Source organism: Phoca vitulina, unplaced genomic scaffold (assembly GCF_004348235.1).
Source record: "Phoca vitulina isolate PV1807 unplaced genomic scaffold, GSC_HSeal_1.0 scaffold11, whole genome shotgun sequence".
NCBI lineage: Eukaryota > Metazoa > Chordata > Mammalia > Carnivora > Phocidae > Phoca > Phoca vitulina.
The window spans coordinates 19,321,566-19,337,158 of NW_022589714.1; the positions used below are offsets into that span (position 1 = coordinate 19,321,566).

The 15,593-nt window shown below is 36.7% G+C and overlaps 1 non-coding gene and 1 pseudogene across 1 annotated transcript; one reads left to right on the plus strand and one right to left on the minus strand.

The window, feature by feature from the left end:
* The first annotated feature begins 3,651 nt into the window (after positions 1-3,651).
* LOC116635930 lies at positions 3,652-3,861 on the plus strand (annotated as a pseudogene).
* Positions 3,862-5,072: 1,211 nt separating this feature from the next.
* Positions 5,073-5,179, minus strand: LOC116635969. The gene has a single exon (XR_004300264.1). It is a non-coding gene; the product is annotated as a U6 spliceosomal RNA (small nuclear RNA).
* Between the last annotated feature and the right edge of the window lie 10,414 nt (positions 5,180-15,593).

Consider the following 15,593-nt stretch of genomic DNA (forward strand, 5'->3'; position numbering starts at 1 on the left):
TCTCATTTCTTTCATTAATGTTTTAAAGTTTTCAGAGTATAGGTCTTTCACCTCTTTGGTTCAGTTTATTCTCAGGTATTTTATTCTTTGTGGTGCAATTATAATTGGGATTGTTTTCTTAATTTCTCTTTCTGTTTACTTCATTATTAGTGTATAGAAATGCAACATTTGTATTCTGTGTATTGATTTTGTATCCTGTGACCTTACTGACTTCATTTATCAGTTCTAGTAGTTTTTTTTGGTGGAGTCTTTAGGGTTTCTATATACATAGTATCATGTCATCTCCAAATAGTGAAAATGTTACTTCTTCCCTACCAGTTTGGAGACCTTTTATTTCTTTTTGTTGTCTGACTGCTGTGGCTAGGACTTCCAGTGCTATGTTGAATAAAAGTAGTGAGAATGGACATCCTTGTCTTTTTCATGATCTTATGCGGAAAGCTGTCAGGTTTTCACCGTTGAATATGATGTAAGCTGTGGGTTTTTCATATATGATCTTTAGTATGTTGAGGTATGTTCCCTCTAAACCTAAAATATCAAGAGTTTTTTTTTTTATCATGAATAGATGTTGTACTTTGTCAAATGCTTTTTCTGCATCTACTGGGATAATCACTGTTTTTTGTCCTTTGTCTTGCTAATGTGATGTGTCATGTTGATTGATTTGCAAATATTGAACCCTCTTACATCCCTAGGACAAGTCCCACTTGATTATGTTGAATGATTTTTTTTTTTAGATATATTGTTGGATTTGGTTTGCTAATATTTTGTTGAGGATTTTTGTATCTATCTTCATGAGAGATCTTGGCCTGTAGTTTTCATTATTTTTGTAGTGTCTTTATCTTGTTTTGGTGTCAGGGAATTGCTGGCCTCATAGAATGCATTTGGAAGCTTTCCTTCCTCTTCTATTTTTGGAATAGTTTGAGAAGAATGGGTATTAACTATTTATTTATTTATTTATTTATTTATTTATTTATTTTTAATTAATGTATAATGTGTTGCTTCAGGGGTACAGGTCTGTGATTCATCAGTCTTACACAATACACAGCACTCATCACAACACATACCCTCCCCAGTGTCCATTACCCAGCCAACCCGTCCCCCCATCCCTCTCCCTTCCAGCAACCCTCAGTTTGTTTCCTAAAATTAAGAGTCTCTTATGGTTTGTAACTTCTTTAAATGTTTGGTAGCATTCACCTATGAAACTATCTAGTCCTGGACTTTTGTTTTTAGGCAATTTTTTATTACTGATTCAATTTGATTGCCAGTAATTGGTCTGTTTAAATTTCCTATTTCTTCTTGGCTAAGTTTTGGAAAGTTATATGTTTCTAGGAATTTATCCGTTTCTTCTAGGTTGTTTCCAGTTTGTTGATGTATAATTTTTTTATTACATTCTTTTATTACCCTTTGTATTTCTGTGTATCTGTTATTTCTCCTTTTTCATTTCTCATTTTATTTGAGTCTTCTTTCACTCTTTCTCTGTCTCTCTTTTTTAGATGAGTCTGGCTAAAGGTTTTCATTGATATATTCTATTGGCTTTTTTAGTCACTATTCATTTATTTGTGGTATAATCTTTTTTATTTCCTTTCTTCTACTGAGTTTGGATTTTGTTCGTTCTTTTTCTAGTTCATTTCGGTGTAAGGTGATATAAACTTCCCTCTTAGAACAGCTTTTTATGCATCCCAAAGATTTTGGACTATTGTGTTTTCATTTTTATTTTTCTTCATATATGTTTTTATTTCCTCTTTGATTTCTTGGCTGACCCATTCATTGTTTAGTAGCATGTTATTTAACATCCATGTATTCGTTATTCGTATTCTTTCCAGATTTTTTCTTGTGATGGATTGGTAGTTTCATACCATTGTGTTTGGAAAAGATGCATTATATGATTTCAATCCTTTTCAATTTATTAAGATTTATTTTGTGGCCAAACATGTTATCTCTTCTGGAGAATGTTCCATGTGCCCTTGAAAAGAATGTGTATTCCATTGTTTTGGAGTGGAATGTTCTGAATATATCTGTTAGATCCATCTGGTCCAATGTGTCATTCAAAGGCACTGTTTCCTTTTTGATTTTCAGTCTGACTGATCTATGTATTGATGTAAATGGGTATTAAAGTCCCCTCCTATTATTGCTTTGCTATTGATTTCTTCCTTTGTCTGTTAATAGTTGCTTAAATACAAAATTTTAAGTTGAACACTAAGCTATCAACAAAGGGCCACTCTGCCTGAAGTTTGGCCTCTCCTGCTTCTCATGACATACCTGGGGCATATACAAACAACCCCAGACCTCTGTAGACAACAGTTTGAAAGTCACTGTGCTAGAATTTAAATTCCTAACAGGCTACATAGATCAATGGTGAAAAGGACAGGCTCTAAAGCCAGATGATCTAGGTTCTAATTCTAGGTCTGGGATTTACTAGTCTTCTGAACTTGGGAACGTCATTCAACTTTCCCTGCTTCATTTCCTTTAGCTCTAAAATGAGAATGATATCAATATCATAAGGTTGTAAGAATTAAATGAGATATTGTAGGGGTTCTTAACTGTTTATTGCCATGGACCCCTTTGGTGCAATTGAAAATAACATTTTTTTTCTATCTATAAAATAAAATATATAGAATCATAAAGAAGCCAACCAATCATTTTGAAAGAGAGTCATCAAATTTTTAAAGATTATGTGACATAGTAGTATACATGAGTCTCTACACATTAAATAACAAGATCTGATGCTGAATCTAATAATTCATAATTTCAATGTAGTGATGAGCATAAACAATTATTTCAGGATATATGTTGTAAGTGCAATGTGTAATGAAAATATTTGTGATTTCTTTTGAAGGAAACGCTAAATTTCTATTGAAAGAAGTGCTAAATTTCAATTAAAGCTTATTGAAAATATGTAATTTTTCCCATTTAAATTTATGAATTCCTGAATTTTACTGGACTCCAAATTGAGAGCCCTTGTATTAGAGGGTTTAGCCACAATATCTTATAGATTGGGGGTTTAAGGCATACTTGTTGTTACAATTATTACCATCATCATCACCACTGTTGTTATTACAGAAGGGGGGAATATATATGTGGAATTCTTAATTTAGCAATAATGTTTTAAGGCTCTTAGGAGATACTAAAAAATAAAGTTGAATATTTGCTAACAATATGGGATAAAACATGACAGTATCAACTTTTTTAAAACTTTAAATTCAAGTTAGTTAACATATAGTATAGTATTGGTTTCAGGACCATAATTCAGTGATTCATCCCTTAATATAACACCCAGTGCTCATCCCAACAAGTGCCCTCCTTAATACCAATCACTCATTTAGCCTATCCCCCCCACCCACTTCCCCTCCAGCAACGCTCAGTTTGTTCTCTTACCTGTAGAGTCTCTTATGGTTTGCCTCCCTCTCTGTTTTTATCTTTTTTTATTAGAAACTCTATACAAGGATATTTTCTTAAAACCAAAATACCAAAGTTAACAAATATCAACAATTAGATGACCTGCTATACCTAAAGTGTTTTTCACTTATATCTGTTCTTCAGATTTTTTTTCTTTTCAGTGATAATTCTAATATTTTCTTGTTCCCATCTCATCAGTAATCTCCACATTTTGTCACACTGAATAGATAAATAATGTGGCTTTAAAAACCACAGAAAATCGCTTATCGGCCTTTTGGCTAAGATCAAGTGTAGTATCTGTTCTTATCAGTTTAAAAACCACAGAAAGTTATACAAATCTATTCAGAGGTCTCTTGAGAGACTGGCCCCCAACAAGAGTACTATTGCCTGTCTTAACAGCTTAGATTAGTTTTGCCTGTTTTTATGCTTTTAGAAACATACCATACATTTGAGTCTGGCTTAATTCAATCAACATTATGTTTCTGAGTTGCATCCATACTAATTCATGTAGTTGAAGTTATTAGTTGCTGAATAGCATTCCATTGTGTGACCATACCACGATTTGTCCATTTTTCTTTATGGGCATTTAGATATATTCCAGTTTGTGGCCATTAAGAATGAATATAACAGTTCTGGGTCTTAGCTGAACATGTGAATGATTACTGCTTGGCATCTACCCATGAGTGGGATTATTGGGTCTAATTGTATAAGCTAACAAACAGGATGGAATCATCAAATCAGACCCACATAAGCCACAGAGATCTTATCCTTTAGCAAACTTTATTAAATAATTTCAATTGGAAGGCAATTGACAATTTCAGGAAGAGCAGAGAGAGGCATCAACGGTAGTTTCCCAGGACCTGTCTTTTTCTGTCCAACATGTGGCTCAGAATAATAGATAAGATCTCTATGTTACATCTGCAAAGTCACTTCACACAGCAGGAGCATTTAAATTGTGAAGCCAGAGAGCCATGTAGCTTAGGTAAAATCCTCCAGAGGGCCATTTCTCATATACCCTGGGTTCTTTTCCTATAGATAATCCTTAACTAAGACATCCTGACAAGGGCATTTCAGAGATAAGATCACTTCTTCCTAGCAAATATCATTAGTCTATTTATCCACAAGTCCATTTATGAAGAAGATTAGATTGGATGACCCCAAGAGCCTTTCTCTCGAGGACTTTTCCTTAGTGTAGTGATTGGATCAAAACCCAGTTGTTTTAACTCCTTCTTCTCAACATAGGCAGCCTTAACAGATACTGCCAGTTTAACAAAGTGGTTATACTAATTAATCTTCTAACAGTAGTATATGAGCATTCGGATTGTTCTACATTCTCACTAACATTTATTTTCCATTGTTGCTGGTTTGTTTTCCTTTTCACGATTACGGTAGGTGTGTAGTGAAACCTCTTTGTGGTTTTCAGTTGTGTTTCTGTGATGAGTGGTGAAATTGAACTTTTCTTATCTTCATTGGCTTTTTGGATATCTTCTTTTGTAAAGTGTTTGGCAATTTTTGCCCATTTTGTACTGGATTTGTGTGCTCTTTTCCTGTTGATCTATAGGAATTCTTTATATATTCAAGGTAGTTTTTTTTTTAAACATTCATCACCATACACAGTTACAGGATTTAAATTTTTTTTGTGATGAGACCTTTTAAGATTTACTCTCTTAGCAACTTTCAAAAATATGGAATGTGTTATGAAGTTGTATGTCATCCTTGCACAGGAGTCATGCCCATCTTCTCTGTATCATTCTGATTTTAGTGTATGTGCAACCAAAATGAGTATGAGAATAGATTTTTTAAGGATATACTATTATGAATATATTTTCCCATTTCATGTGCTGCTTTATACTCTAATTGGTAATTTTTTGATGAATACAAGTTCTTGCTTTTATTATCCAGTTTTCCATGCCTTTTTAAGTCTAAAGCTAACTAATAATGACCTTCCAAATTTCTTCATCCATTAGTCCTACTTAGGGAAATAAAGGACACCAGGAAACCTGAATGAAAATGATGCCTTAGAAGGGAAGGAAGAGGAGAACCATAAATGATTTAATGCCACTTTGGTCATTTCACACAACCACATAATTTACATCGTCACATCTTATGTTCTGAATGGCTGGGCTTGTTGCCTTCCGACAGTTTTGGCAATAGAAGATTTGAGAACTTGTGACTTTTTGTGGCTCAGCAGTATCTATCTGCTACTTTTGGTTCAAAATATATTGCCTAATCCCTACTTTCCATATCAGATAAATAGAAATTGTGTGTGTGTATCCTCTATCTAGTACTATAACCAAATACATTCCGTATCTGCTTTTGTTCCCTAGATACAAATAATTTTTTTAGTTTTCAGAGAAAAATGGACTTCCTCACCAAGCTTCTTCTTCAGCCGCTTCTTAATGGTTCACTTGTTTGAACAGAGCAGTTGTAAGAAATTTGTCTATAGTTCTTAATTCTAAATATGTAACTGTGTATTTGGTATTGTCAGGTTTTGGATTTTAGCCATTCTAATAAGTATGTAGTGATATATTGTTGTTGTTATAATTTGCAATTCTCTAATAACAAGTGATGTTAAGCGCATTTTCATATGCTTATTTGTCGTCCTTATGTTCCCTATAGCGAGGTTTCCAGATCTTTTGCCCATTTTCTGCTTGTGTTGCTTGTATTCTTATGGTTGAGTTTTGATTTATTTGTATATTTTTAATACAAGTCTTTTATCGGATATGTGTTTTGCTTATATTATCACCCAGTCTGGGGCCTGTCTTCATTCACTTTGTAGTATTTTTCACAGAGCAGAAGTTACTAATTTTAATAAAGTCCAACATTTTTCTTTCATGGATGTGCTTTTGTATTGCATCTAAAAATACCTTGGCAGGCCCAAGAACACCTAAAATTTCTCCTATGTTTTCTTCTAGATGTCTTATGGTTTTGCACTTTACATTTAGGTCTATGATCCCTTTTGATTTGATTTTTGTGAAGGGTATAAAGACTGTGTCTAGATTCTTCTTTTTTTCAATGTGGGTTTCTAGTTGTTCCAGCACTATTTGTTAAAAAGACTCTCCCTTCTCCATTGAATTGCCTTTACTTTTCTGTCAAAGATGGTTTGACTGTATCTGTGTGGGTCTGTTTCTGGGCTCTCTTTTCTCTTCCATTGATCCAAATGTCTATTCTTTTGGCAGTACCACACTGTTCTGATTACTGTAGATTAGTAAGTTTTGAAGTTAATGTCAGTCCTGAAGATTTATTCTTCATTTTTAGTGGTTTGTTGGCTACTCCAGGTCTTTTGTCTTTCCATGTATACTTTAGAATCAGTTTCCTTATATCCATAAAATAGCTAGTTGGGTAATGATTTGCTTTGAATCTATAGGTCAAATTGGGAACAATTGAAATCTTAACAATATTGAGTTTTCCGGTCAATGACTGTGGAATACCTTTCCATGTATTTAGATATATTTTTAATTTTTTAATCAGAATTTTGTAGTTTTTCACAAATATACAAACTCTGCATATTTTATTAGGTTTATTCTTATGTACTTCATTTTTTTTTTCTGGTGCTATTGTAAATGGTATTGTATTTTTCACTTCAAATTCCAATTGTTCATTTCTGTTATGTAGGAAAGCAATTGACTTTCATATATAAACCTCATATCCTGTAACCTTACTATAATTGCTTATTAGTTTCAAGAGTTTTGTTATCAATTTTTTGGGATATTATATGTAGACAATTAAGCTTTTGCAGAAAAGAGCTGTTTTAATTCTTCTTTTTGATATATATGTATGTCTTAATTGTACTTTCTAGGACTTCCAGTACAACATTGAATAGGCATGGTGAGAAGGGACATTCTTACCTTCTCCCCAGTGTTAAGGAGGCAGCATCCAGTTTCGTAGCATAAGTATGATGTTACCTGTAGGGTTTTTGTAGATGTTCTTATTCAAGTTGAAGAAGTTTTCCTCTATTCTTAGTTTGTTGAGAGGTTTTTGTTTTTTTTTAATTGTGAATGGATGTTGGATTTTGTCAAATGCATTTTTTGCATCAGTTGATGATGTCATATGCTTTTTCTTCTTTAGCCTGTTGATGTGGTGGATTACATTGATTGATTTTCAAATGTTAAATCAGTCATGCCTGCCTGCTATAAATATCACTTGGTCCGTGTTGTATAATGATTTTTATATATTGTTGAATTTGATTCACTAATATTTTGTTGAAGATTTTTACATCTATGTTCATGCAAGATATTGGTTTTCAGTTTTCCTTTCTTTCAATGACTTTATTTGGTTTTGGTAGTAGAATGGCCTTTTGGAATGAGTTAGAAAGTGTTCCCTCTGCTTCTGTTTTCTGGGAAAGACTATGGAGGACCAGTATCATTTCTTCCTTAAATGTTTGGTAAAATACATCAGTAAAACCATATGGGCCTGGTATTTTGACTTGATTTCTTTAATAGATATAGAAGTTATCTCTTTCTCTTTGTATCATGTTTGGTAGTTTGTATCTTTCAAGGAATCGGTCCATTTCATCTAAGTTATCAAATTTGGGGTCATAGAGTTGTTTAAAAACTTTTTTTATTATCCTTTTAATATTCATAGGATCAGTAGTGATTAGCCTTCTTTTATTTATATTAGTAAGTTATGTCTTCTCTCTTTTTTTTCTTTGTTAGCTGATAGGTTTATAAATTTTATTGAGCTTTTCAAAGAATTAGCTTTTAATTTTGTTGGCTTTTTATATTGATTTCCTGATTTTAATTTTACTAATTTCTGCTCTCATTTAATTATTCTTTTCTTCTGCCTGTTTTTGGCTTATATTCCTTCCCCCCGCACACACACACACATATTCTCTCTCTCACTCAATCACCTAAGTTTCTTAAGGAGGAAACTTAGATGATTAGTTTTCAGGTCTTTCTAATTTTCTAATATAGGCAATTTAATGCTATAAATTTCCCTCTAAGCATTGCTTTTGCTGCATTTCACAAATTTTAATGTTTTATTTTCATTGTCATTTAAGTTCAAATATTTAAAAATTTGTCTTAAAACTTTTTCTTTGGTCCATGTGTTATTTATATGCTATTTAGTCTCTAAATATTTTTAGATTTCAAACCATCTTGCTATTTTTGATTTCCAGTTTAATTCCATTGATATCTAAGGACATACTTTGTATGATTTCTATTTTTTAAAACAAATTCTAATGGGTATGTTTATAGCCCAGAATGTTGTCTATCTTGGGCCATACTCCATGCCAACCTGAGAAGAATATGTACATTTTTCTGTGGTTGGAAGGAGTGTTCTTTTTTTTTTTTTTTGACAGCAAAACAAGGTTTATTGACTGATAGCAAAGTGATAGTACAATTCTCCTGAGGAGGGAGGGGACCCAAAAGGGTTGCCACCAGAGTTTCTAAGTCTAGGGTTTTTTATGGGCTTGTTAGTGGGCTGTTTCAATCTGATTAACCCTCCCTGCACCTGTCATCCAGTGTCCTGTTATGCCCAAAAAAACCTTTCCAGCAAGGGAAAGTTGTGGGGTCCTTAAGATGTATGAGAACGGGCACTGCTGTTAAGGCCCAAACCATTTCAGCCTGAGTTGTGCAGACCTGGGGATTAATATCAGCCTTTATTAAGGGGAGGCAACTGCTAGTCTGCCCAGGGGCTATCAATATGAGTTAATACTTCTACCTAAGAAAGGTGTAGGGCTCTTAGGCATTAAGAAAGAGTGAGAGAGAATTGAATCTCCCCAGGTGCATCCCAGAAGGCAAGACAAAAGTTTGGCTTCTGGGTCACCCCGTGACACCCTTAATGACAACACTGTGATTGACCAGTTGGCCCTGGGGCAGAGAGTAGAACAGAAAAGTGGCTCCAGTATCAACAGGGAAATTGGCTGGTTTTCCTTCTATTTCCAAAATTACCTGAGGCTCTGGGTTCCCTACGGTGAGCTGTTTCAGAGGAGCCACCACGTAGAGCCCCGGGCCCCATCAGTCCCAAACAGGGGCGCTGGCCCCTTGAGCCCTCACAGATTGAGGTCCCTGAGGGCATTCAGAGTTCCAGTGTCCACCTCCACAAGTGGGACAAGGGTTACATGGCCTTGGTTTTTGCCACTGGGGGCATTCTCACTTCCAATGTCCCGGGTGGCCACAGAGATGGCATTTGGTGCCAGAGCCTTGGGAGGCCAAGCTGGCAACAGCATGCAAGGCCACAACCAAAGCCTCAGACTTCTCTTTAGCTTCTGTTCCTCTCTCTCCTCTTGGTCCCGACTGTAAAAGATCTGTTGACAACTCATTAGAGCTCTTCTAGGGTCCCTTTGGGGCCAACAGCCAACTTTTGCAGTTTTTTCCCGAATATCTGGGCTTTAAGAATGATCTCGGCCTCGGGAGAACTGGGGAGATAATGAGACCTCTCTCAATTTTTCTAAGAAAACTGTTGGTGTTTTCTTCCTGAGTTTGGGTTGACAGCATCATGTTTACCAAGAGACCCAAATATCATTTACCAGAGACTTTGAAAACTATCTTAACAATTGCCCATGAAAACTTTAAGACAGACAAGATGAACCATTTTTTTTTTACCAACAGACCCAAATATCCTTTAAAAGCACAAATCTCTGTCTGGTAATCAATGCTTTAGCACTTTATCCTATTTGGAAAAGACCTAGATGTAATCCCATTTGTCATCCAAGCAAAACTTTCTTAACAATTACCCATGAAAACTTTGAGAGAGACAAGATTAACCACCATTTTAACTCGAGCTTATTTGACCTTCAGCAAACCTAGATAGAATTGTTCCCGGTTCTAAACCTCATCAGGTCGACAGACAAGCAGACACTATGTTTTTTTCCACCAAAGTGGAAATATGCAGTCCATGTCAGGCCGAAGAAGACAGGGTATTTCCCTGAAACAAAGGGAGTTTCGGCAGCTGCTTGGGAATATTCCTTAAAGTCTCAGTCCTGAGGTAGACTAACCACAGTTGGCTCCAATTATAGCCATTAACCTGGGAAATGAATGAGGTAGAAACCCCCATGTACTGTTCAATCCCTCTATGATGCAGACTTGGAAGTGACAGCGATACCAATTTCCAAGGGGATCATTAGGATCCTAACTGGGGTCTTTAGAGGATCCCCAATTGGGGTCTTGAGGAGGTGCAGCTGGGGCTCCAGTTGGAAACTGAAGCCACCCATGGGCTCACCCATCCCTTGATCCCCATATCTTTCAGAGGTGGCCAGAACCCCACATTCTTCTGCTTCAGAGAGGGTCTGATTTAACAGAAGCATTACATCCAAGTTTGGAAAACTTTGAGGTCCCCCTTCATCTCAGGTCTTCTCTTGTGGCACCTCCCCTTGGTCCCCCTTGGAGCACTACCTGTTCCTGCAGGGGGTGAAGCCCTCGAGCACCAGCAGGGGTTCCAAGATAGGGTAGGACCCAAACGGGGATCTGATCTTACCATAGGAAGGATGGAGCCAGGGGTGGAGATTCCCTGGCGGACTCCATTTGCCTATCTACTTTTGAAGTGGGTGTGATGTTCTTTTGTTCCCCGCCCTCCCCCACCACCCCCTAACACCTTGCCCCCTAGGGTGGGGTCCAGAAGAGAGATACCAGGAGGCTGGATCAATCCTACATTGCTGAGATCAAAATCAAAAGAAAATGAGCTGCCTTTTCCCAGTTAAAACAAGGAAGGCAAAGTCCCTCAGGTGGCCATGTCTCATCCTCCAACTTGTATTGTGGCCATACCCCAGAACAAAAGAAAATGAGTTGCCTTCATCCAGTTAAAACCGGGAAGGCATCCGAGTAAGTGATATAGCAATTTATGGGCCTGATACTCTTCCTACAGCCTATAATGCCAGGAAGGGGCCCTAAAGGAGTCCTTAAGACTCCCTTAGAAGTTAATGGATATTGTGGCCATACCTCAGAACAAAAAATGAGTTGCCTTCGCCAGTTAAAACCAGGGAGCATGAGGCCTGTAAATCGTTCGATATCATTTACGAGCCTGATACTCTTCCTATGGCCTATAGTGCCAGGAAGGGACTCTAAAGGAGTAAGGGTCTTGGTCGGGGAATTACCCATCTACAAGCCACGCTAATCACTCTTACATGACTGATGGGTGCCCATCGTTTCAACAAACAAAATGGTGAGAGAGACTTGCTACCCACTACTCATGGTTAGTTGTCCTTAATGATAGTGGATATCCAGGCGAGCCCCCATAAATGTTGGAGGATTTATTTCTCCGTCGGGGCCCTCTGTTCTTGGTCATGCTGCTTCGAAGAATGAACAGGTAGACCAGACAGAGTGGTGGGCAGCAAAGCAAGGTTTATTGAGTGATAGCAAAGTAATAGTACAAAGCTCCCAAGGAGGGAGGGGACCTGAAGGGGTTCCCCTGGATGGAGTATTCTATAAATGTCAATTAGATCTATAGATTTCCAAGTGCTGTTCAGTCAACTTTCAAGTAAAAATATATTACTTCAAATTGGCCACGCATACCTTATAGCAAAGGATTTTCAATTTCTCCCTCTCATTTCTTATAACAATGCTGTCCTTCATTTCACTTATCCATACGCTATTATCACACAATAGTATTAATTTGAACAGTTATCTATTGGATCAACTAATAAGAAAAATTAAAAATCTAAATTTTGTTTTTACCTTCTTTGATGCTCTTCTTTTTTTACATTGATCCAAGTTTCTGACATATATATAATTTTTTTTTCTCCAGGAAGAACTTTCAACATTTCTTGTAGGTAGTTTTGTTTGTCTAAGAAAGGCTTTATTTCTCTTTCAGTTTTGAAGGATAAATTCACTAGCATAGAATTTGAGGTTATTGGCTTTTTTTCTTTAAACAATGTAATATTTTATTCTACTCTCCTCTTGCTTGCATATTTTCAAGTGAGAAGTACAATGTAACTCATATCCTTGTTTTCTATAGGTAAGATGTGCTCCCACCACCACTGACTTCTTTCAAGATTTTCTTTTTGTCTTTGGTTTTCTACAGTTTGAATATAATATACTTAGGTTTGTTTATTTTATTTTATTTGTTATATTACTTATTTTATATTTGCTCTATTGGAGCTTCTTGGACCTGTGGCTTGGTATTTATCATTAATTTTGGAAAATTATTAGCTATTAATACTTTAAATATTCTTTTTTTCTTTCCATCTCTCTGTCCTTTTTTTTTTTTCTAAGATTTTATTTGTTTATTTGACAGAGAGAGAGAGGGAGAGAGAGCACAAGCAGGGGAAGAAGGAGAAGCAGGCTCTGGCTGAGCAAGGAGCTGGACACGGGCTCAATCCAAGGACCCCTGTATCATGACCTGAGTCCAAGGCAAGTGCTTACCTACTGAGCCACGCAGGCACCCCTGTCTTTTCCTTTTGAAATTTCAAGTATATTTTACACCTTTGAAATTGTTCCACAGTTCTTGGATATTCTGGGGTTTTTTTCTTTATTCTATTTTATCTTTGATTTTCAGTTTTGGAAGTTTCTATTGACATATTTTCAAGCTCACAGATTCTTTCCTTTTCCATGTCCAATGTATTGATGAGCCTATCAAAGCATTCTGCATTTCTGTTACTGTATTTCTGATTTGTAGTGGTTCCTTCTGATTCTTTCTTAGAGTTTCCATCTCTCTACTTACATTACCTATCTGTTCTTGCCTGTTGTCTACTTTTTTAGTAGAGTCCTGAACATATTAATCATCATGATTTTAAATTCCTTATCTGATAATTCCAAAATCTGTGTCCTGAATCTGGTTCTGATGCTTTGTCTCTTCAAATAGTTTTTCCTTGCCTTTTAGCATGCATTGTAACTGTTTTTTAAAAAAGATTTATTTATTTATTTATTTGAGGGACAGAGCAGGGGCACATGCAGTATGAATGGGTGGAGGGTCAGAGGGAGAGAATCTTCAAATAAACTCCCTGCTGAGCACGGAGCCTGAGGGGGGGCCTGATCTCACTTTGCATGAGACCAGGACCTGAGCCGAATATAAGAGTGGAAGGCTTAACCAACTGGGACACCCAGCCACCTCAACATGCATTGTAAATTTTTATTTAAAGTCAAGTATGATGTATAGGTAATAGAAACCGCGATATATAAGGTTTAACTATGAGGCTTTACACTAATGTGGTTAGGAGCTGGATTTTGTTTAATGTTTGCTATAGCTGTAGGGGTCAAGAGCTTCAGCTTCCTCTAGTATCATTGTTTTTGCTCCTCCTCCACTCGTTTTTGTCTCTTATTTCCCCAATAACTCCTCTTAAATAGGAGCTTTTTTGTAGCTCCTTCCACTGATATTCCTGGAGCTCTGTTTCGGTGGCGGTAAGGTGTAGGGCAAGGGAAAGTTTCCATAATGTTGTAATTAAAACTCAGTCTTTCAGTAGACCTGGACTGTGACCTTCACAAGTATCTCTTCGCCCTTTTTTCCCTCCTCCCCTTAGGTGAGACAGGAAGGCTAGAAGGGAGTGGAGTTGGATAATTACACTTTTCCCAAGGGAGATGAGGATTTTATAAAGTCTTTTCCCTTTGTCATGGAGAAAAACTCAGGACACATTTCAAAATGGTTACTTTTCTCCTCCCCTTGCTAGAACTGTGAGGGGGCTTTTCTTGGATCTTCACTGTGAGAACCTGGTGGAGTTCCTGGGAGCAAAACATTTAAAGCTGTGCCCCCCCAAGACTGCACCCTCTCAAGTGTTCTCACTCTCAAATTAGTCCAGGCTCAGCCTCCAGCAATTCACTAAAATTACCGTTTAAGTGTTTCTACCAGTTTATGGGTCCAGCAGCTTCTACTCCAACAGATCTCTTATGTGATTCTCTGTATTCACCTTATCTCTCCAGATTTGTAGCCTTTTGCGCTGTGACTTTAGCTCTGTAATGGATCCAAGAAAAGTCCTTGATTGACAGTTTGTTCAGCTTTTTTCTTAGTGTAAGAATCAGAGTCACTACTTCCAAGCTTTTTACATGTCAGAGTGGGAACAGGAAGTTGAATATCATTTTTATAAATAAAAACATAAGACTTTGTACTTAACAATTTCAAAGAATATAGAATTTTCACAGAGTTTCTTAGTCAAGATGATTTTAAAATAAATAAAAGTGAATATACTGAAAAGTAAAGTAGTCAAATCTTACTTCTCCAGAGGTTCGTTTTACTTACAGATTGTCTGTAGCTGTGCCTTGTCACATTTTCCCCCAAGTGTTTCGGATTTGGAGCAATGCTCTTACTCAAATAAGACTTACTCAAGTGGTTGGGAGTGGGGAAGAAAGAGGATGAAAAAAAAAAACAACCCCAGGACGTGTTTTTCTCTGTTGGAAGCATAAGGTAAGCAGTGAGGAACAAGGTTGAGATAAAATGAAGAGTTGGGATTGTGGAAATGAATTATATTCTTTCTCAGGCCCCTATTATCCCTAATTGAGTAGGCTATATAGAAAATAGGAATGGAAAGAGTTTGGTGGATGCTATTAAGGGAAAGACCTTGCAAAGTGTGAGATTCATTCTGTTCACCTTGTGAAAAATTTCACTTCATTCGCAGTGGCTAACACAGTTTTCAAAGCTTTTATGTCATATTCATCATCAGAGAAGGTTTATCCTATTCAAGATTTGACAGTCTTTTAAAGACCTACTTCTGTGACAATTTGCTTCTACTAAAGAAGAAGGGTTATACATTAGCATCTGGGATGTTATATCATGAAATCTTTTTTTTTAAGATTTTATTTATTTAAATAAATAAAAGGGGCGGTCGTCAGAGGGAGAGGGAGAAGCAGACTCCCCGCTGAGCAAGGAGCCTTATGACACCTGGGTGATCCCAGGACTCTGGAATCATGACCTGAGCCGAAGGCAGATCTTTAATCAGCTGAGCCACCCAGTCGCCCCTATATCATGAAATCTTGAATTCTCTCCACCGCTACTCCCCGCCTGCAGATTAGCAGGTGATATCCTTGGAGTTTTCTTCCTGAAGAGAATAGTATAACCTAATTTGGAAGGCAAGTAAAATGCTTTCACATACATTAATGCTTAATTGATAATATACAGCTCTTGACAAAGTATCAGAACAATTTTGTTTTCTAAAAGAACTCTGTATGCTAGTTACCTATTGCTGCTTTTAAAAATTCCCCTAAATTTAGTGGTTTAAAATCACAATCTTGTATTATCTTTCATGGTTTCTGTAGGCCACAGATTTGGAAAGGATTCAACCAGGCAGTTCTCCCTTGGGGTCTGTCAAGCAGCTGTGGTCATCTCAAAGCATGCTT